Here is a 22,365-nt window from a genome sequence, read left to right on the forward strand (position 1 = left end):
ATTAAAGAAGACAAAACCCTCCATACTCTTTACATGCAAAGTATAATTCTGGCTACAGCCTCATGCACACACCTTCAGCATGTGGAGAAACCCAAAGCTTGACAGGCCTGCTGTGCCTGGTTATAATTTCTACCCCATGACAGGACCATCGCCCTTTAGGGGAGGGTTTTAGCAAATTATCAGTTGTCAAACTATAACACATAATTTTTCAGACGTGTCAATTACTGTCTATTTAATATTCAGTGTTCACTTGCTTTACACAGTGCAATAGTAGTTTTATAACATACAGTACTATCTACCTGTATCAAAAATTGATATGGTAGCAGGGCATTTTCTTTTTGGATTACCTTTTCATGTAGTGTTTTTTTTTTTTTTTTTTTTTTTTTTGTTAATAGGAAGGTATCCAGCTCTTCACTGATACAATAAAAACCAGCATTTTTGTCGAGATGCAACTTGATGTCATCCGGCCTCTCTCCCTTGGCATCCTGACTAATGCTGTCTATCAACTGAGTGAGTAGATAAAACATCGCTGATGCTTTTTGAAAAAACAATTATTTAAGATTGCAGATTTTGCTTTGATGTTTTCATTTGGGTTTGGTTGTGAGCCAGGTGGGAACAGAGTGAATGACGGTGTGCCAGATGCAAAGAAAAACAAAGCCCAGGCATGACTTCTCAATGAACAGGCTCTTTCATAACTACGCGAAGAGTCTGGCCTCAAGTACAAACTGTCTTACCATATAAGGGCCCATTCTCCTGGCATATCATACTCTTTGCAAAATCATACATGCACTCCTTGCGGACAGAAAATAGATTTTCTATCAAGCATTGGATTAAAAAGTGACCCTCTAAGCCATATTTTGTGGCTTAGGTCTACACCATTCTCAGGGGATTTATAACCGCATGATACTATTCAAAGTATTAAATCAGTAAGGATTGTTTGTGGATATTCCTTTGATGTAATTGCAGAAATTACTGACAGAAAAGGGCTGATTGCTCCTTTAATCTGTGATGCAAGTAGCTGCAGCACACTAGGCTTGATTGACTGTTTTTTATATCCATTTGCTGGCTCAGGAGGAAACATGGCAATAGCTTTCATGCTATTAAAGCTCAGCTCTCCATCACCATGACATATTTTTAATTACATCCCCATTAGTGTGGACTGTAACATAAAGGCTCATAAAGTACATAATGAATAATGTGAAAAAAGATATGTGATTCTTCAATATATGACTGAAGATGTACTGTATTGCATATGTGATAGTGGTTGTTCATATGGTATTAATATATTGATGTTGCAGAGAAAGGGGAAAATAAGGCCTGAATGAGAGCATTAGGTCCTGATGAAAAGGTATTCCAGAGATTGGCATGGATGAAATCATACTTAATCCAAAAAGTCTGCAAATATCCTGCTTAATCCTTACACACTCGTCACAACTACGTTCAGTAGGTGGGGGGAACAATGTGACTGCATTCCTCTTTTGTTCAGGTCTTTCTGCATGAAGCTCAAGAATGAACTATCCAAGTGATTCTTTGCTGTGGATGTTTTGTTCACTTGCATCAAAGCAGGAACTCCTAAAGAGTGAGCTCCTTCAGAGCGCACCAGCTGAAAACCAATATTTGATTAAAGCCGAATCCTCAAGGTCAAAAAAACAGCCTCTTTTCCTTTTTTTCCTGAAGCTTTTCTTTATCTTTTTTTTTATAAATAATACTGCTGTTTCATGCTTTTCTTTTCAACCTTCCAGTTGATATCCTCACTCTCTGATTTACCCTCTGTGTACTGTAAAATGCACACACACGCTTACCAGTCAGCCCAGATTCTGGGTGTAACGTTGACTTGAAAATGACCTCACTCTCGGGGTTAACCAATGTCATCTAATGATCAGAGAAGCGGTCCCCTAGAGTGAATTACCTCAAACATGACTTTTCCTTGACCTACTTTTTTCCTCTGTGAGGAAAGTAGAGCCGACTATTAAGGGAGGAAGTGACTCTGAATAAATAGGAGCCTATACAGTGCAGCCATTGTGCTTTGTTCACACGTTAGTTGGTGAACCATTCATGCTGTTAAACATTAACCTTTCCCCTGCCAAAACAAAACTGGAGTGTGGGAGTGTGCATGCAGAGAACCATGTGCACAGTGTTACATTAATGTACATAAACACTGAGCAGCTATATTAGTAATACAGCTACTGCTAGTGATAATAACAAAAACTATAAGAGTATTAAAAAAGTAATATAAATATCAACATACACAGAAGGCTGCACAAATGCACACAGGACAGTGGATACAGTACATCACCAAATGTACACACAACCAAGCCCCCAGGCTCACAGCCTATGCATGCACACACACACACTTTCACACTTATGTGCACAAATAGCCAGATTCATTAATAAATGTTAGATGCCCTCAAGCAAAGATTAGCTAATGAGAGCGGCCCCTTTGTCCAGACTGCTACATGTTTCTCGTATAAAAGCAATGGGAGGAATGGAAACTATTCACTCTGGCTTCTGTTAGGCTCACTAAATCCATCTTTCTTCACATGATATCATTGCAGTGTCTCACTACATGTGTCTTAGCTTTGGAGTTTATCTGGTGGTCATACTGCATGATATAGTAGACATAACCTTGGCTTTACTCAGGAACATTTAGGCCATGCTGCTGATGGCGATTATATTCTCTGAATTGGTTCTGACTAAAACTTTAAACAAAAAATATATGAATTCCCAGATGAAATCAGATTGGTATGGATTACACTGCCACAGGCTTATGTTTGCTCAGTAAGTTTGCCAAATTATGATTTTCACACATTATGGACTAAAGATTGGTCCAGTACTACACCATGTTCTCCCAGTAGCCTTATGCATCACGGTTAACCATTTACGACAGCTATTTCCTGTCTGGCAATCGACAGCCAAGTCACTGCGACACTTAATCCAAATTGTTTTTAATTTTCAGCCCTGTTACCTGCTGATCAAAATGAATGCAAGCCCCCGAGGAACAGAGTGGAAGCAGCTTTGTCCAGGTGATGAAACTGTACCTAACAAAGAATTCCCTTTTTTTTTAATGCAAGTGTTTCAGGTTCGATGCAATCACTCCAACATCTGTTGCTTATTAAGACGGTGCAGTGGTTACTACAGGTGCAGTAAATTCCCGACCCTGCTTAGGATATTTATTGCTTTTGGGTTTACAGTCGGTTGGGCAAAAAAAGGGCTGAAACACGCCATGGGAATCTTTCATACCATTAAAAAATAATTTGGCTACGTGGGACCTTTCTGTAGTGATTTAATCTGCCAGGCATATGCTCCTGTGTGTCAGGCTGACGAGGAAGCATAACAGGTTTGACACCCAAATTCCCTGCAGAGGTGGTTGAAATAAGGGAAGAGAGCTAGCAGGACTTTATATTATAGATATAATATGACTCACTAAGTTACACTTCTTACTAACTGAATTTGTATGTATGTTGAAATACATAAAGTATATCAACATCATCTCAATTTCCACTCTGTAAAGGATCATTTATTCAGCGCAGGTACTTAGTGTGATCCATTGTGAGCTGATATCTTTATCATATGCATGTACTCTGTTTGACAGTTTGTACATCTGTATACCATATATGTGCACACTGCATGTATTAGAATAAATATTTAAAAATCCAGTATCTTTAAAAATCCAGTACAGTTGATTGACAGCTAGAGCAAAGCTCTTCCACACATGGCAGGCCCAGAGATTAGAAACTATCTCATGGCAGAAATGTCATAGATAATATTGACTGGTGTGTCCATCAATAGCTGCAAACACACCCCCCCCCCCCAAAAAAAATAAATAAAAATAAAATAATAATAATAAATAAAATAAAATAAATAAATAAATAAAGGATGATAATTTTTGATGGTAATTATGCTAATGATTGGCCAGCTTGGAGAGAAGCCCCATTACTGTCATCAGCACAGTCACTGCCCTGCATCTATGGCTGGCAAGTAAATACCCATGATCTATATTAGGCGTTCTTTCTTTAGGCATTTTTTAGGCACTGTTAAAACATCTGTTTTAAAACCATATTCTGGTTTTTGAAATTATGCCAACTGTGTCAAGACACAGCTGCACAGAGTGCACATGCAGTTTGGCCCCAATCCTCTAGGGGGCTCACCAGCACTTACTGTACTGTCATCTGTAACTGCAAGCAGAGCTCTCAAACAAGCTGTCTCATCACCATGCTTTTATGCCTCAGAAAGAGGGAGAAAACAAAACAAAACAAAATCACTAATTGTCACTTATTCACCAGAGTACAGCTCAGTCTCTTGTTTACTTTCCTTTTCAGGCCTCTTAAATTCCTGTTGACAACAGGTGGACAATTATGACCTCCGAAAGCCTTTTAAGTGAAGAGGTCAAAGGTCATAAGAAATGTAAGCAGTCCTAGCCCTAAAAGGACGGGACACCCCTGGTTTTGCTGCGTTGCAACATAATAATGTGATAGTTTATTGATCCATGCTCCATTTTCACGCTCCACTATCTACAGGGGAGCTGAACCAGTGACCCTTATGGGGGCAGGGTGGGGATGGGGGGGGGCTACACCCAGAGGTCGCCTGACTGAAGGGTGGTCTCTCTCTATGAGGTCAACCTGGCCAAGTAGGACTGAGGGACATCTGTTGACACCTGCTGCAGAGGCAAAACAAAACATCTGCAGATCATATCAGATGGCCAAACCTGATACCACTAGTTTGTGTGCATGTATTTGTATATGCTGTCATATTCTATCTACAACTTTCCCACACAAGGTCCATAGTGGGTGTTCAGTATGTTTACATTAACAATTTTTAGAAAATCTTGTATTTATTTATGTAATATTCATGGGTGAAAATATATTAAATACCAACCATAATGAGCCTTAAACTTAGCTTAGAGTTGCTAGAAAATAATTAAAATACAAACCAAGATCCAGTTAAGTCTTCTATAAAAATAGCATGTGCTGACTAACATAAAAAGCCCTCGAGCCCATTAAAGATTTAACTTCCATATCTGCCATGAAATGTATCCGTAATGCAATGCATGAAGTGTTATCTGAGAAATGATTACAAATTGTGATAAGGTTTTGTAAAGCCACAGCTGCAGGTTGTTAATGATAGTAAATGCACAGTAAAGTTCAGGCACATGTGAGGCTGTGTGAAAATCAGACACACCAAAGCTCAGGCTTTGGCTCTATCCAGCACAGCGAGTGAAATTTGTCACCACACAACAGCCTCTCCTCAGGTTACAATGGTTCCTCGCCCCTGAATGATTTCTCAGAGCCTCTAATTAGTGCCCACACTTGTATTTGGCATCCAGCAAAAGGAAGATTGAGTGTCAGTCTTTTCACTACAGCCGTCCATTTGTGTTGACCCTCTGGAATTCTGTGTCTGAGCCTCTGAGCCTGGATTTAGACATGATCTCAGCACCAAAATCAGGCATAAAGTGAAAAATAAAACCATCCAGTTTTATTCTTTTTCAGTTATGACATAAAGTGCAACAACAATTACAAGCAAATATAGTGTCTGTATAGTGTCTAGTCTTTTTTATTCAAAGTGACAATCTCTTGAGATAATTACTTATTTTTATAAATGCATGTCCTGTTACTCAATATTGCTTACCTCAATAGGCAAAATGTCTGGAGGCATGGACACAAATTTGTTGGAAATAATAAAAAAGACCCAAACAAACAAAAACAGCTGGATGGGTGGAAGAGTGCTGGCCACCATACCATTGAGACAAGTGCGATACCAGTAGAAAATTTCAAGTACAAAGACATCCCAAAACCACTGACTTAAATTGACAAATCATCTCTGGGACAGCAATAACCAAGAAGAGTCCTTGGCAACAACAAAGAACCAGAACAGTTGCCAAGGCCTTCAGTACAGAGCAAGAACCTTATATGGACAAATATATTTCATTTTTGTTTGACCGTTGGGCCACACAGCAAGTTACAACTATGTAAGTCTCTCTGTCTCTCTCTTCAAATTACAATCAAGACCTGTGCCTTCATTAATGCATGGTGCCCTATATCAGCCTCAATTTCCTTGTCAGCTGTCAAACTCAGAATCAGTATCAAAGTTAATTATTGTTAAGTGGAAGGACTGATAGTTTAACAGAAAAAAGAACGTAAAAAGGCTCTGAAATGTTTCTCACAAACATTGGTAGACGGGCCTAACCTCCCCTTCTGGCAGGAAACCAGGCGTTGACAGATGAACCACATCTTTTTTAAACTTCTCTCCACAGCTGTGGACGGCAGCTCCAGGCTGCTTTGTAGTCACATCTGTGAGCTGGACAGCTGGATGTTTGGAGAAAATTACAGTTTGATCTGTGGCAAGCCAGATTGGAAGACAGCTTTGCCGTACCAGATCCAGACACTGCGATTAAGACTGATCAAAGATCCAGGTTTTGGGATGAATGTAGCTGGGAGGATTGATAGCTGATCACAATCCACTTTGTAGCTCCCTGGCTCCAAGACAGAAACACTCTGCAATGAACAGCTTGGACGAGGTCAATAGTGTTTTCAACTAATGATTTCTAAAGTGATCTGGGACCGCACTTATCTGCACTAGAATCTCAGTAAAGCTTAGGTTGCAACTTGGATAACAGCCAAATACGCACTGAGTGAGTTTGTCTTCACACATCTTCCTCCCCCCGTCCCATTACTTTAATCTTATCTGAAATCATGAAAATCCAAGTAACATAGACCTCCCAGTGCTCACTGTACCAAATTCCCTGGCTCTTAAAAACTTAGAGCATTACAGCCACTAAGTAACAGCCATCTAAACACAACAGCTGTCTAGAATTCCAAAAAATCATACAATTTACACTGCAAACATTACCTCTGAGCAACCCTTTAAGAAGCTTGGAGCAATGCAAGCAAATCTGAGTAAAACCTTGAAAGGTCTGATGAGATTTTCAGCTGTGGTAAATTGAATGATTAATCCAAAGCTGTAGACTAGAGGACAAGCAAAAGAAAATTTTAATTGTGGTGGTTAAGAATAAAATTCTCTATTCTCTGACTCTCTTCCAGATACAGATTGATTTCTTTAACTGGGTTACCCTGGATCTCTAATTACTGCCACCCCACCATGCCTTCGTAACCTTTTGGCCCAGCTGTCAAGAGAAGAGGAGCTGTAGTGCAGAACCCAGGGTAAAGAAAGTATATTCCTTTCAACCTCTATTTACCAAGGGAGGGTTTACTGAGCACAACTGCTCTTTTCCTGTAACATCCTGCTCTCGCTCACACAGATACAGGCCTGTTACTTCCCACAACAGCCATGGCTTCTTGCCTCAGTCAACAGCACTGAGAGTGTGTCTAATTCACTGCCCTGATCTTCTCTCTGGATTCAAACTGATGGTCCTCTGCTCAGAAGCTTGCTTCCCAAACAATTCAGCTACAAACAACCACCCGCCAAGTCCACTGCTTTCCACCATCAATGCCAAAACCAAATGCATGTTCTCCAAACCCCAGGGAACAATATCTTTGCATACGTCCCAGCATTACAATTTGCCAAAGGGCTGCATTTGCTAAACCAAGCAAGTTTGTACCTGGGTCTTCAGAGTTGACATGAGTAGCAATTTGAGGATTAGAAAATGGGAAAATTGATGTTTCTGAGGGGAAACGTCTGTAGGCAAGGGCAGTGACTTAGTGTCTGCAGGTTAATTCCCATAAGAGGGGAATACAATTATTGTATAATTGCAATGTTGTTCACAGAGCAACTCTCCATGGATCCATTCATCCAAGGGTTTCCAAAGGATTTGCATTTCAATCATTATGGCGGCACTGTTTATAGAAATACAAAGGAGTGTAGTGTGCACAGTCTTGGAAAGCAAAATTGCAACTAGCAAACCTCTAAAGTTCAAAATAATTTGTTTCCAAATCTGTAATTTATCTAGGTCTGATGTTGATAGCTGCTTCTCCCAAAACCAAAAACTCTTACAGGGCATTCACACAAGCACTGCATCCCTGAACGTATCTAGATATTGGCCAGAGGACCTGTATGTGAGAATGTAATTGTCCAAATCAGTTGTCTGAGTGAGTGAGTGTGTTGATGATGTTTCTATCGTGCCTCCTGTACGCTCTACCCAGGTGCCATACAGTATTTCCAGTAGGTGAGAATGTGTTTGACACAAAGAGTCTCCTGTTGTGTGCTAAATGTGTGAAAGGGCAAACTCCAGATAATGTCCAGAACCTCAGTGGGCTTAAGCGTGGACAGCATTCTCCTACATAGCTAGTTAGCTACCAAGCTAAATTCATGAAAAACTAGCCACAGAAAAATAACAAGCCTGGTTAAGATCATCGCACCTGTGCAAGTTGTTGTAGGTTCACTAACAGACATATTTTTTGATTAATGTGAATAATGTTAAATGTTCATTGCAACCTCTCATGGCAGCTTTTGTGTCAAATTACGTCGATGGCATGGATTTGTCACCCCCTAGTGATTGGTTAAGGACAAAAGAAAAAATACACTGAATAAATGAAAACAAAATGGCAGTTGAGTCTGATAGTCAGACTACTGTCTTCTCAAATACAAGGTGGAGCTGTACTATGTGATTCACTTATTGAACACCAGATGAGGCTGTGGGTTTGATACATCACCTTATCTGGACCTCTGACCCACTGGTGGTCTGTTTTTGCGGGCTAATTGCTGCAATTTATCAGGGCAAACTATAGCGATTCTCGTATGAAACAAGCCAGCTTCATATAAACACATCCAGCAAGTAAATTAAAAACCTGCAGCTGTAATTGAAAGAGGAATCTGATTATGATTTACTCACATCTAATAAACTCAGTGGTATGTTATTTAATCAGTTGGACTATGAATGTAATTTCAGTCAAACCATTATTCCCTTGTTGCAAAGGGTGAGCTTTATTAAGTCTCTATATAACTACCAGTAAACCTTGTTTGACCTTGAGTTACCTTTGCATCAAATCACATGCACCCCTCACCATTACTAAGATCTCCTGAGGACTGCTGTGATGTCACCAGACTCAGTGGGTCTCATTTTTATGTGCTTGTTTGGGGAATGCTTTTAGAAATGACAAATAAATGGAGATGCTAAGCACTTAGCGCCCAGTTTGCTTTTTTAATTGTCGACACAGGTCATTAAGCCTCTGACTGTCCACTGCTTGACAAAAGGCCTCCCAGCGTTCCTCTCTGAATCTCTCTGACTGCTCATAAAAGGGCCTTTCAATCATCTGAGTCCATTTGCCTCTAAACATAACCCTGCTGTTTGATGTAATCCTTATCACAGAAACATAAACAAGAAATGGAAGCACACAGCCAGCCACTAAAAGCCTTATTTTATCTTTGGAAACAATGAATATTCATGAAGCTGCATTTAAGGAACAATAGCCATGTAATTACCTCCTGAGATAAATGGTTACAAAACAGTTTCTCTCCACTGCTTGTAGAAAGTAGATATGTACATCTGGGTAAATACCTCTTTTCTAAAACTTTACAATTCAATTCCTGGAACAAGTAATCACTAACTGTGGCCTAAAACAGCAACCTGTAATTAGTGTGTATATGAGGAACTGCAGTTATTTTCTACAAAATCAAAAATGTATTACTGATAGGCCATATTTGGCACTGAATGAGGACAATCCACTTTCATATAACCAAAAAACAACTGTACCTCCTTTAAATTATGTTCATATGGTGCTCTTTGATGCATCATCATTTGATTCTTTTCACTATCAATCATTTTTGAGGGCACGTTAAAATGCTCTCAAATGGTAGTTATCTACATTTTGAATCATGTTTTAATGATGTAAGACCTTGTTATTGTGAATTCAAGTTGGACAGTGATCTCATTATAATCTGTGTCGTTGGAAAATATACTTGGTTGCAAAATGCTTGTGTTTCGGAATTTCCTAATATGCTCCCATGCTCTCTTTGAAATGTAATGGCACGTTAAAAAACTTATATGTGGCTAGAGAAATAATGTGGATTTCAACTGCACAGATACAGATGAGAACACAGCTCATGCTGAGTGCTGAGCTATCTCTGTTCAACATAATAGAAATACTGGCAGCAACAGAGTGGTGAAAAATGTTTCATGTGCACAGCATGCATGCAAACATGTCAGTGATCTGCCTAAGAAAATCCATCACCACAAACATCCGATGCTGCAAACTACGCCAACAAAAAGCCAACTCACTGACCTGCTTTAAATCTTAGCTAAGGCCTGTCAACAGGTGTGAAGGGAGACAAAGTGTTGAACAAACTTGGCTGTCAAGGCAGAAAATGAAAGATAGATTTTGACAAACGTTGTTGTGCATGAAAGATCTGCCTTGTCAATGGCATCTCATTAGTTGGCGTGGTTCCGGGCTATTTTAATGCTGTCGTCTGTAAAAGCCCTAATTAGAGGCTGCTGAACAGATGTAAAAATGTGGAGAAAAAAGGGAGGGACAGGAGGAAGTGGGGGGCTTAACACCTTTTCTACTAACTGGTTGGTAGCCTGTCATATTCTTTTTGCTCATTCTCTCAGCATTACTCACTCCTAAGGTGTTCTTCAAGCTGTTATCACACAATCTTACCCGCGAAGAAGAAAAGGGAGTGAAGAAAAAGGCTTGTAGAGATATGAAGAGTGACAGTAAAATGTTTAACATTCTGGTCAGTCCATTTCATGTAGCTTCAAAGTGGTAATATTTAAAAACCTATATATCTCCATATATTATTTATCAAATCTGATCAATTACTGCATGTTGCATGTTGGTAAAAACACTGTGAATGGTCTTTTTTGCTGTATACCAGCTAGCAGCTGTTGTGTACTGTGTACACTGATGTATTAGTACAGATGGAAATTTTTAGCATGTGATTCAGACCTCATACACTACAATGAAAGACAATCAATTTTAGATTTATCCACTCTGGATAGCAAAAAACACCATTCAATGTGAAAATGGTCGTTTATTGTAAATGGGAGGCCAAAACAAAGAGGAGTACATATGTTTTTAAAATTTTGCCAGATTGGTGTGGGCGGTGAAAATGCTCATGACCAAATGAGAAATTAAGACAACTGAGCATAGAAAAAGCATAACTTACATTGCTCGTGTGTACACCACAATGTTTTATAGCTGAGATCGACTGTTGACAGAACAGATAAAACAGGAGCTGGGTGTGTAAGATACACATTAACATACAGCAAATGTGCCAAGGCAGGAGACACAGTGAAAACACTAATAAATAATGTTTTTCTTTTCCAAATGCCCATTACTGACTTGCATGGCGAGCTGCCCAGTTTATGTCATGTTAATTATCTCCTGGACAGAAAGACAAACTCACTCCACACTCATTCCAGACTAAAACACTATCTTTAACTGCATTCAAGATTAAAGGTCTTTTTTTACACTGCATAATTTTAGACATTTTAAAGACTTTTTTAAGATTTACTTAAAACTACTTAATTTTCTCTGCCTGCTTTGTCTCTAAGCTGCAACACTATTTGTGTCATGAAGAACACCAAATAGACCTTTCTTATGGTGGGCATTTTCACTTGTCAATCACAGGTCTAATCTAATATCACAGACAAAGGTTGCACTGCAGTTAGTTGTGCCAGTTCAAGGGCCCTTGTGTTGTGCACTCTGGCCAACTGGCACAGCTTATTGGCACACCTAAATGGAGTGAAGCCATAATTAAGGTTATTAGTTACACCTGTGCTTTTCCTGCTATGACAAGTCAGAATGTCTGCTGAATGCTCAAGGATTCAGATTCTCCATTTGCTATTATTTGTTTGTGCACACTATAGTCAAAAAGGAACCTAACCAGCAGTATATTATAGAATACCTAATACTTCCTGCTAGATTACTACATACTATCCTGGCACAGCCATGGATCAACCAATTGGAATGTATCATATTACTTCCAGTCCTAAGCTTGTTTGACATCCTTCGATTACACCATTAAGTCCTGTGTGTAATTCCAGATCCTTTATAAACTTGCCCATGTTTTCACCACTTGACTGAATTTGTCAGATGTTGTATGTCTCAACCGGCGCTGAACCACACAACATCTGGGCATTAAGCCCTTTCCTCTCCACACCTCTGCACCAACTGCCTAACCACAACTAGAATCAGATTCCCTTTTAATCATCAAGTAGGATTGGTTTACAAGCATTTAGCATGGCAGTGTGTGCAGAGACAAATCAGCCACTCATAGTGCACACTGGCGCAGTGTCGCCTCTTCAGCAGTCAACTAGATGTCCAAGTAACAAGAGAACCAAATGTGAAAAATAACTGGGCATCTCTGACTGATTTACTGGAAGAGTCTGTGTGTCTCAGCACAGGGCTGTAGAATGAATAAAGTGCACTTTTCCCGTAAGTCAGTCAGTGTTGCCAAGTTATTTTTTTTTTTTTACATCACACAGGACAAGGACAGCTCCTTGCGCTGACACAAAGTTACAGATTGCACAATGTATCATATTCATCACGATAGTTTCCTCAATGAACAACAGTAAATGGATTAGAGAAGGCCAAGCCAAGTGTCAGGATATTATGTACACCCCAACTAATTTCTTTTAAAAAATTGAATGGGTATTGACGTATGTCCTGTATTACCCTTGGTATCAGCTGTCCTTTTTTACTGTGTGTTACGGCAGAATAAAATCCCAGATCACCAAAAGTAGGAGCTTCCAGAGTGACACGGTATGAACCTGTAGCTCCAAGACAAAACATTTTCCAATACTGGAGAACAATCCTGGTTTGAATAAGGGGTAATTTCACTCTTGTTTTATTAAATGGAGATTGCTGCAGATCGTGTTCGGTGTGCAGACAGCTTCACACAAACATGCACACACACAGTTGGCAAAATCATTCCAGTCAGTCATAAGACCTAATAGCTAATGTGCATTTTCATTCCATTTGGGTCGTAGAAATGGATACCCTCCCGTGGGGATCCAAGTGTAAGCATGCCATGGCAGAGCATATTCAGTCTGCACCGAAAACCTATTTGTGCTTTGGGAAAAGCCATACATTCTCAAAATAGTATGTGTGATTGGGTTACTGTCTCTGTATGCCACTGGCATAGCGTCATATATCACATCTCACCATGTGCTAGGTGACATAATCCAGCCAGCATGGGACGGCGCTGCGCCGATGATTACTGGGACAGGTGTGTTTTTTATTTCCCCCCCTGAATGCATTAGAGCTGGCATATTTCACATTTCCATTTAATAGCTTCTGGTCCTTTTCTCACTCTCAGGCTCCTCAATGGCACATTAAGAAGACACAGTGGTAGTTTGATCTCCAGGGGCATGCATGACTTAGGGTTGGTACCCTAAGTATTTTAAGTAATGGGAAATGAAAGTAAGAAAATCTTTGGAGTGAAGATATTTGAGTGATATTGCACAGTCAGGATGCACTGCATGCCACACGAGCAATACATGGAGAATCAGATGTACATCAGTTCAGCTAGGCATAAATGAGTTCCAGCAAGAATACCAGCCCAATGTCCCAGTGATATCTCTGTCCTTAAGCACATGAGGTTACAGTGCATGAGATGTGTATATATATGTACAGCAATACTATAAAGTATGAACACTTCAATCAGCTGTGGCCAATGAGAAAAAAATTTGAAAACACACATATATAGTGGATAATCAAGAACTTATTGTTTAATGTACAGTAACTGAAAGGTAACCAGTTGGGAAACTGAGTGCACTGGTGAGTTTACAAGTTACTTTTACATTACTTGCAGTTTATTCTATAGCAACATGTCATCTAATAAGTATCATAAAACCTATTGAAACACATTTCAAGTCAAGTCAAGTCAAATTTTATTTATATAGCGCCAATTCACAACAGAAGTTATCTCGAGCACTGTACATATAGAGCAGGTCTAAACCAGTACTCTTTTATCTCATAAAATTTACAGAGAGAACCCAACAGATCCCACCATGGAGCAAAGCACTAGGCGACTGTGGCAAGGAAAACCTTTTAAGAGGGCAGAAACCTCGAGCAGAACCGGACTCAAGGTGGGCGGCCATCTGCCTCGACCCGGTTGGGTTTAGACAGAAAGAGAGGGGGGTGGGGGAATGGGGTAAGAGAAAGACATTTCAATATGGAATGAAAATGCAAGTTCAAAATAATATTTGACAATATGCGTAGAGAGGAATAAGCCAACATTTCACCTGACAAATAAGTCACCATCTATACCACCTTGTAAATCCTTGTTGTATGAGTCTATTGAGAAACAGCACAGAATACAAGATGTTGCTTTAAATATGTTTTGACATTCCTTCTGTTATTGATTACACTAATTATCTGGGCTTATGTGAGCCTGTTCAAAAAGCATTTACTCTTCCCTTACACATTCTGTATTCTGTATTTATTTGCCCATTCATGTTTAGAAGTCAGTACAAAGCTGTAACTACAGACACATTCTCATTTCAGCTGGTGAGACTAGGGGTTCACATCATTTCTGTGCTGAGGTGTCCAATGTGTATTCTAAACTGTATGAGGCTGTTCACGCATAAGTGACTCCCATCACAACTTTCTAAAATTAGCATGCTTAATGATGGTGCTTGATAACCATGAAATCTCTCTGCTGTATCAGATGAATCCAGTAGCTCTGTCTCACAGACGAGGAAGCCTTTCGTATCATAATGAAGAGGAAGGAGCCAAAGTGAAACCAAGTTGAGTTTGTTTTTGCCACAGTGCTGTGTCGGTGGTTTTTTGCTATCAAGTAACATGGGTACAGTGTTTCTGTGGAGTTCTGGGACAAAAATATTGGAGGAATGTAACATAAAGACATTATTTTATAAGGAATATGGTCTGTCAAAGAACAGACTGAGACTAGTGTGGGTCATTTCACAGTTACAATAATCAATATATTAAATAAATGTTTGGAGGATCATGAAGGATTTGATTTATTTAGTTATTGAGTTGTTTGATTATTGGATGTGTATTTGTGCAAAAATGGTGCAGTACCAGTTAAAACTTGACAAACAGAAGCACATATGCACATAATAGGAATGTAATAATTGGATATTGATTATGTTTCATTTAGCACCTGATTTAGAACTAATTGAGCATGATTCATTAATAATGTAGCCAGTATGTGGATCTTGAGATATTGGTTCATTAGTATAGCAGTATGCTCTCAGTTAAATTGTAGTGTCAGCAACTTTCTGCTAGGCAATTATTTCTGATTTGTTTCTAACATTTTCCTTGGTAACTGCTCAGTATTTTATACAGACGGGCAACTGTTTTTTTTCTCTCTTACTGCAAAGTGAAACTCATTCTATCATAAAAGGCACAGCTGTGGGATTCTTCAGTGCTTGTTCTGGGTCAAGCTCCCTGTCAGTCAACTGCAAGGTGATGCCCATGAAGCCCCAGTGAATTGAGGAGTAGAGTCATTACAGGACACTTTGAAATACCTTTCTGATTGGAGGTGATGACATCTGCCAAGCTATGCAGACATGCCCTCCAGAGACGGTAACCAAGGTCAACTCGTCTCACTGCCAAGATTTTTAGTCCAACTGGAATTCCAGTTGCCATAAGACAACCAATACTCACAGGACAACTGAGGTCTGTATAAAAACTGTGCCAAACTGGCAGCGTTTCAAAACCTTGCAGCCTCAAGTTGATCCAAATGTTTTATCAATGGAGACTTGTGCTTTGGAAGGAATCAGTTTTGTAACAACAAGAATGATAATCATTCCTGCTAGCATTTACAGTAGATCAAACAATCTGTCAAAGCTCCTCTTTTTTCATACTTTCATACTACATAGCTTGCCTTGACATGTTCTCGTTTCAGTGCAAAATACACATAAACTATCAACATTACACAAATTCTGATGCACCCTTAATGAAGATTAAGTTACTCATGTATATAGAACCACTGAAATGTGATGTGATGTAGAATATGCTTTAAAGGAATACATTGGTTGGGTTAGGGTGATTCTAGTGTATATATTTTCTGTTTTGGAAGTTTCATGACTTTGAAGTCCTTCAAAGCTCCTTTAAAAAGTGAGCACACCTTCCTTTGAACGTGTTTTGACCCATAGCATCAATATGTCAGTGTGAGCACTAAAACAGTAGGTCAGGACAACAATCAGCCGAGTAAAAAAACAAAGGGAGCTAAGGAAACGATGCTGCCTCAGTGAATGACAGGTATTTGCTCTGACAAGTAATCTTGACTTAAGGCAGAGATACTCCACCCTTCATGTTTAGACTGCACCAGGCAGACTCTCTCCTCTGCCTGCCAGAATCAATGTTAGCATTAGAACTATTTACAGCACCTTGTTTAGAAGTCTAAATTTATAAACTGTGCATTTTTCTACTCTGGGAGTCTCAGAGGTATGCACTTGACTCACAATTGTCCAGTTTTTTTGTGATTTTTTAAATTTTTTTTTGCTTTGTTTTATTCAGACTGCCTCATGTGGAGCTGCTTTTCTCTGTGCCAGCTGGTCAGACTGTAGCTACTTGACTCATTGTGCAGAAGCAGCTGATAACATTCACCCAGTCCTTCCGCTAAGGAAGCTAAATTGCTTTTCGATTTGAGTAATTTCATTCTGTTGATAAGGGAAAAAACATGATAGAAATGTTATTTATTTTGCTTGTGAAGAAAAGTGGTAATATAAAATCTTTACAACTGCCAATGAAATGTTGGCTTGCACAGCAAGCATTTGCAATGAAACACTAACAAAGCCAAACATTTGAAATGATATTGCCAAGCTGATGGCGTAACCCACTGACATTCCTTATCAGCTAACTGCTAATATGACTGAAATTGTGCTTCTTAGTGGAGGCCAGCAGGCGGAAGCAGGACAAGGAGACCACTACAGATGCTGAGCTGATAAGAAATTGAAAGACAAAAGACACACTGCGAAGATATTATTTAAAGATATTATTTATCCAGCAATGTTTGCTGAGCATGAATATATTTCCTCACCAACACCCTGATTTCTATTCAGACAGTTTCAGACACACCTCGGAGCTGCAAGTAAACTCGCTGAACTTCTGATACTGGCCACTCAGACACAAGTATCACCCAACTTTAAAGTCCCCCTCCCCTCTATGGCCAGCAGTTTTATACTGTTTTGGTTCACTTACTCTGCTCTCACCAACCTCACTTTCAGCTGCAGCAGGCAGCTGTTTTCAGTGAAAAGGCACTGATAAATCTGTCATACGCTGCCTGCTCTGCACCAAACAGCAGAAAGACAAAGTTAGCAACTAGCAGCTAAAAACAAAATGGTTTCCCTCAAAGGTTGTTGGAGCCCAAAACAGAGCTCCTTTTAGCTCTGTTTTCTCTGCAGATTATTCACTTAAAACCATTAAGTGTGCAGCAACCCTAAATAAATACAAATTTTGCTGCTGGATGCCTGTATTAACTTGAAACTGCTGTTTCCACTTTCCACTTGGGGGCAGCTTGTTGTGCTGCCCCCAAGTGGCCAAACAACTCTTATGCTTAATGCGTCATGCTCAATCCACTTTTTGGAGACCAAGGTGTTACTACTTTTTTGACCTCATTAAACCATCACCAGCCAAGGCTTGTCTGTATGTAAAGAAAATTCAAACTAACATTGACATTCAGACAGTCTGCGTCTGTAGAGAGCATTTCTCATTCAGCTGTGACCCAGATCCCCTGAAAAGTCCCTTGGCCGCTTGAGGTGGTCGGTGAGACAGTGTTCTCGCTGCCCAAAGTGACAAACAGCAGGCAGGCGGTGGCATGCTTTGCTTGCCAAATACAGCACTGCATGTTCAAATAGTGCTGACAGGAAAAACATAGACACTGTTATCCAGGGTCCCCCCACTCTGAAGTGAGATGTTGAGGGGAAAAACTTCTCCTGCCAGGAGACATAGACCTGCCTGTATTCAGAGGTTGAGGGGTTGTACTGCTGCTATCATGGAAAAATCACTTAAATGCAGATTTAGCGATTTTCTTTTTCTTACTTTACACTGAATGTTTACATGGGAACTGATGTGTTTTGGTGACTTTCAGGATGGACAGGCCTATAAAGCCTGTTAAAAATCCATTGTTCAAATTAAAAACTACACTGACTTCCATGAAAAAATAAGAAATCCTCTTAGCCATCCTGACAAGCCTCTCTTTATATGTGTGGTTTTCATCTGACAATAGTAATATACTCAGTGTAACTGTTGCCCCTCTTTGCTTCCTGCTGAGTTCATTGAACATTCGAGCCATCCATTTTCTTTGATGGTTTTAATTCAGCCAAGCATACCGGCTGCTATTGCACTGCCCACTACAATGATTAACTGCATAGTGCTGCATTCATTCATTCAAGCATATCCATCAAAGTACAGATTCCTCTAAGTGGAAACAAGCTTTCCCAGGGAGCCAGGCTCAGGAAACATCTGACCTGTATTAAAGAATGAATGGAGATTCCAAGACCAGCTAGTTTGGTTTCACCGGTTTAAGAGCCGTATCGTAATTTCAAATTAAAACACAGAGTTAAGCACTATGGAAACCACTTAAAATAACATAGTGGAAACTTGAATGCCAGCTGCCCACACTTGAAGCTGCCAGTAGAAGAAGCTTGAACCTGTATAAAACACAATGTTTGGTCTAGTCAGAACAGATTTGGTTGAGGGGAATAGATTTTGATGCTTCTTAACTTTACAGAAATATATAATTTGATCCTTGTCTGTAAGATAATATACAACTTTAAAGGTAAAAGTGTCATATTAGTGAAGTTGGGGGAGTGTTGGGAGCCATTAGTGGATTACCCAAGTGTTCTTACCAAATGCTTCTTGAGAGTTGTGGTTGATTTCTGCCCTTAAGTTTTTATGTATACAGACTTGTACCTTTGACTTTATCAAAGAACCAGATATCTTCTGATCCAGATGCTAATCTTCAGACATGCAAACAGGAGTATTTCAAGCCAATACAAGCCTTGGAAATGCTTCAACTGTCACTCACCTAACATTAAAACAGTAAAAAATGAATAGGACTTTTACTTGCTGGAAACCTCAGTGACCAAAACAGCTCCTCCCATTACCCTGTAAGTGTACTGTTAACAACTGTTCTCAGTCATCTATGAATGACTGGGTGATGAACACTTCACATTACACCTGAAACAGTCATGATTGCTAATGAGGCCACCCAGTCTCTTTCCTGTTTTTAAATCCCCACTTTAAACTGCTTATTTGTCTGCAGCATAATCTAATGAATGCACAATGCAACTCTGTATCTTCGACCCTCCGTGTATGTATACGTGGAAAATGGCGCATGTTCCCCCTTGGGCCTGTGACCCTTATAACCCCAGTTCTCCCCCTAATCTCGTAATCTTTAGTGGAACAGCAGCCTCTGTGATCATTGGCAGGTCTAGCGCAGTGCATACCTTCCTCCAGTGGCACTCCGGAGGGGGTGGGGTGGGGGGATATGTGGGAATATCTGCAGGTAATCCACGTCTCATACAAATATCTGCAGCCGGATTTTTCTAATAAGACCTGGGCCTGTGCTCACGGGTGGGCTGAGTGGGGGCGAAAAACATGGCCTTCTACGGGAAAGTGAAGTCAGACCACTTAACTCAGAGAAGTGATATGAAGAGGCGCCCCCTGAGATGACCTGTGTGATTGGGAAGCTGAGATGCATCTTCAGCTGGTTGTTCAGTGTTATACAACTGGCGGCTCTGCCAGCAAATTACAGTCCTAATGGAAAAAGGCACTGTAAACAAAGTAGCACGAACAAAGGCCATCTCAGTGTAATGAAACAAGCTTAAATAGACTGTTAGCTAATAAGCCCAAAAACAAGGCAGTGTAGCTTCACTGTGATATGTCCAAGTCTATTTGCTTTGACAGGAGAACAACATGGATTGAACTTTCTCTAAAAATGCCACTCTATCAAATGTAGTGATTGTAAAACCTGTTGTTTAATGACAAATCACAGTCTGATTGCTTACAAAATATATTGTATAAATGTTTGTACACTAATTAGCTTTTCCAAATGTCTGAGGTAGAAATACAGCGCTGCCTGGATTATATTTACTTCCATTATTTGTTCCAGTCCAGAAAGGGGTTGGCTTACAAAGCTGTTTGTGGTCCATCTCCTGCACCACATATGTTGTTAGGTTAGGCAACTAAAATCTTTTCATAAAGTTATAGAAAGATTGGAGTTTTAGTTAAATATTGGAAAAAAAAAATGCATTTGAGTCAGCAGACTTTTAAACTCAGACCAAACCTGTGCCTTGGTGTGCCTAAATAAAATCATAAAATTGCTAATCAGCTTTAGTTTCCAGGAGCAAATACTGTACAGAAAACATCTGAAATGCACTGACACTTGTATTATAAATATGTTAAATGTGAGGGATTTCTTGTTATGTTGATAAAAAAGTAATCTAGGCAGCATTATTTTTTTTTTGTAAAACATCTTTGCTAATGCAAATGTGTTGAATATAAATGTACTTTTCAGGGAACAGTGCTGTAACTTAAGATTTTTTGCACTTTAACCAACCATACTGAGAAAATGAGCTAATATTCTAAACTACCAAAAAACCATCCTCTATGAGCAGTGAGAGAAAGATTTTTCTAACAAAAGAATAACTTGAGGAAACAACCGGAGGTTGTGGTGATAGTCTTGGTGGATGGGTACGTGCATTTTTCTTCAGCCCTGTTTCTATTCTGAAACCGTACAAAGCATTTTTGTAGTGCAACTGCAGATGTCATTTTTTAGCAATGGTTTTTCTTAATAACCATGAAACCTTATAGCCATGTGGTGAACACATGAAAATGACATGTGCAATACATGTTATTGTAACTAAATCTTCAGTGGTGGAGGAAGGAAATGTTCACATTATTTATGACCACAGCACACAAAATTTACATTTCAGAGGTCATGCCCATTCTGTTAGCCTTTGGAGACTTGCGACAGAGACATTTATTGTGACAGATGCTATAGTTGCTCTGCACAGCACTGGCTCTCAATATGAGACAGCCCCCTCAGATATCTTATGGAGTCATCAGCAGCCGCTCGCTAAGTTTAATACGACTGGGGACCGTAACTCTCCAGGCAACTACTACTAAACATGCCAGACAGGTCTGGCTCTCTCCCCATCCCTCAAATCGATATCAAATTGTCTCAGAGCATCGGCAATCAAGCGCGCCAGAACGGTGAGCACTCAGACACTCCAGTCAAAGGTTACAGACAGCCTGGCCAGCTTCGCCCTCAGCCAACGTGTGACTGCCGTTTTAAAGAGTTTTTTGACAGTTTAACATCTCCTCCCCACACACACGCACTTTCCCCCTCCTCCTCCACCTCCTTCATCCTTCTCCCTCCTCTCTCTCCTCCCTGTTGTTTTCCTTTCTCAGCCGTGCTGATTAAACTTGGAGATCCCGGCGGGAGGCTCTGATTTCCCAGCCCTGACTGTTACTGTAGTGAAGTCAGCGCTGCATGTCCTCACACAAGGCCAGTCAAACCCAGCGGCTATAGAAGACTGAGTAATGAATGAATGAAGTTTGACCAGTGCAACATCTGCAGGATACAGGCATGCTGGTACTTTGAACTGTTCCCTGTGAGGTCCTGTTTTCTGTTTATACAAATATTCAACTATTTTTCACACTTTATACTCCAAACCTGACCTCAAAAATACTATTTCAGCTTTCTTATACTGTAGAATCAGCTGATGCTGGCCCTTGAATATGCATATAAACATTCAAACCTCAGATTTTACTGCTCCTGCCTTAGAAGCCCAAATACACAGGATTGGTCAAATGCCATTTAAGCATGGACTAAATCTGGCAAAACTGTCTTTGTGGCCTAAATTTCTGGCACCAATATGTCTTAGCCTGGTATTGTTGCTCTTAACTGCCTTCTAAATTAACATGCAGGCTAATTTTGAAGATAGTGCATCTAAGAAAGTGTTATGTGGGTGAAAGTAAAGGCCCAGTTCATCAACAAGATTTCAGCAGAATGAGAGAATATAATCTACACAAGTCAGTGCATCAATGGAAAATAAAAGTAGAGGTTTGAAAGATAGCCTACATTTCCCACTATTTGTGCACACACACTCCCCTACAGCCACAAATAACTTGACTGCCAAATAGCCATGATGGCAAGAAATCACAGGAGGGTCACTATTTACTTATCGAGGCAGAAATAGTCATAAGACCATCAACTTCGGCCTTACCTGGACGTGTCATTAAACACTGACAAAACTGGATTTCTGAATTTGATAGTGCAGCTCAGTGCAGTTCAGAGGGTAAGCAAATTACATTGCCCGGAGCCACTACTGCTGCATGAATGGAGCCTTTTTTATGATCACAGGGAAAACTTCTCCCGGGGGACCTGGAATTTCAGAGGGTTTTCCCCCTTAAATATACATGGGTACACTTTAAAGGTAAAAGGTAATTTTGCACTTCCTATCCTGGATAATGCTGTTTGAACTGAATGAAA

At 39.9% G+C, this 22,365-nt stretch overlaps 2 protein-coding genes across 6 annotated transcripts in view; one reads left to right on the forward strand and one right to left on the reverse strand.

The window, feature by feature from the left end:
- pdgfc (platelet derived growth factor c) overlaps positions 1-22,365 on the reverse strand; it is a 43,114-nt gene that overhangs the window by 19,653 nt on the left and 1,096 nt on the right. The window lies entirely within an intron of this gene.
- glrbb (glycine receptor, beta b) overlaps positions 1-22,365 on the forward strand; it is a 61,803-nt gene that overhangs the window by 2,488 nt on the left and 36,950 nt on the right. The window contains exons 2-4 of the mRNA XM_018679401.2: positions 396-510; positions 2,957-3,023; positions 7,038-7,157. The gene's annotated coding sequence lies outside the window, so the exon portion shown is untranslated. The remainder of the gene's footprint in view (positions 1-395; positions 511-2,956; positions 3,024-7,037; positions 7,158-22,365) is intronic.

The sequence above is a fragment of the Lates calcarifer genome, linkage group LG8 (genome assembly GCF_001640805.2).
Source record: "Lates calcarifer isolate ASB-BC8 linkage group LG8, TLL_Latcal_v3, whole genome shotgun sequence".
In the NCBI taxonomy this organism is placed as follows: Eukaryota; Metazoa; Chordata; class Actinopteri; family Centropomidae; genus Lates; species Lates calcarifer.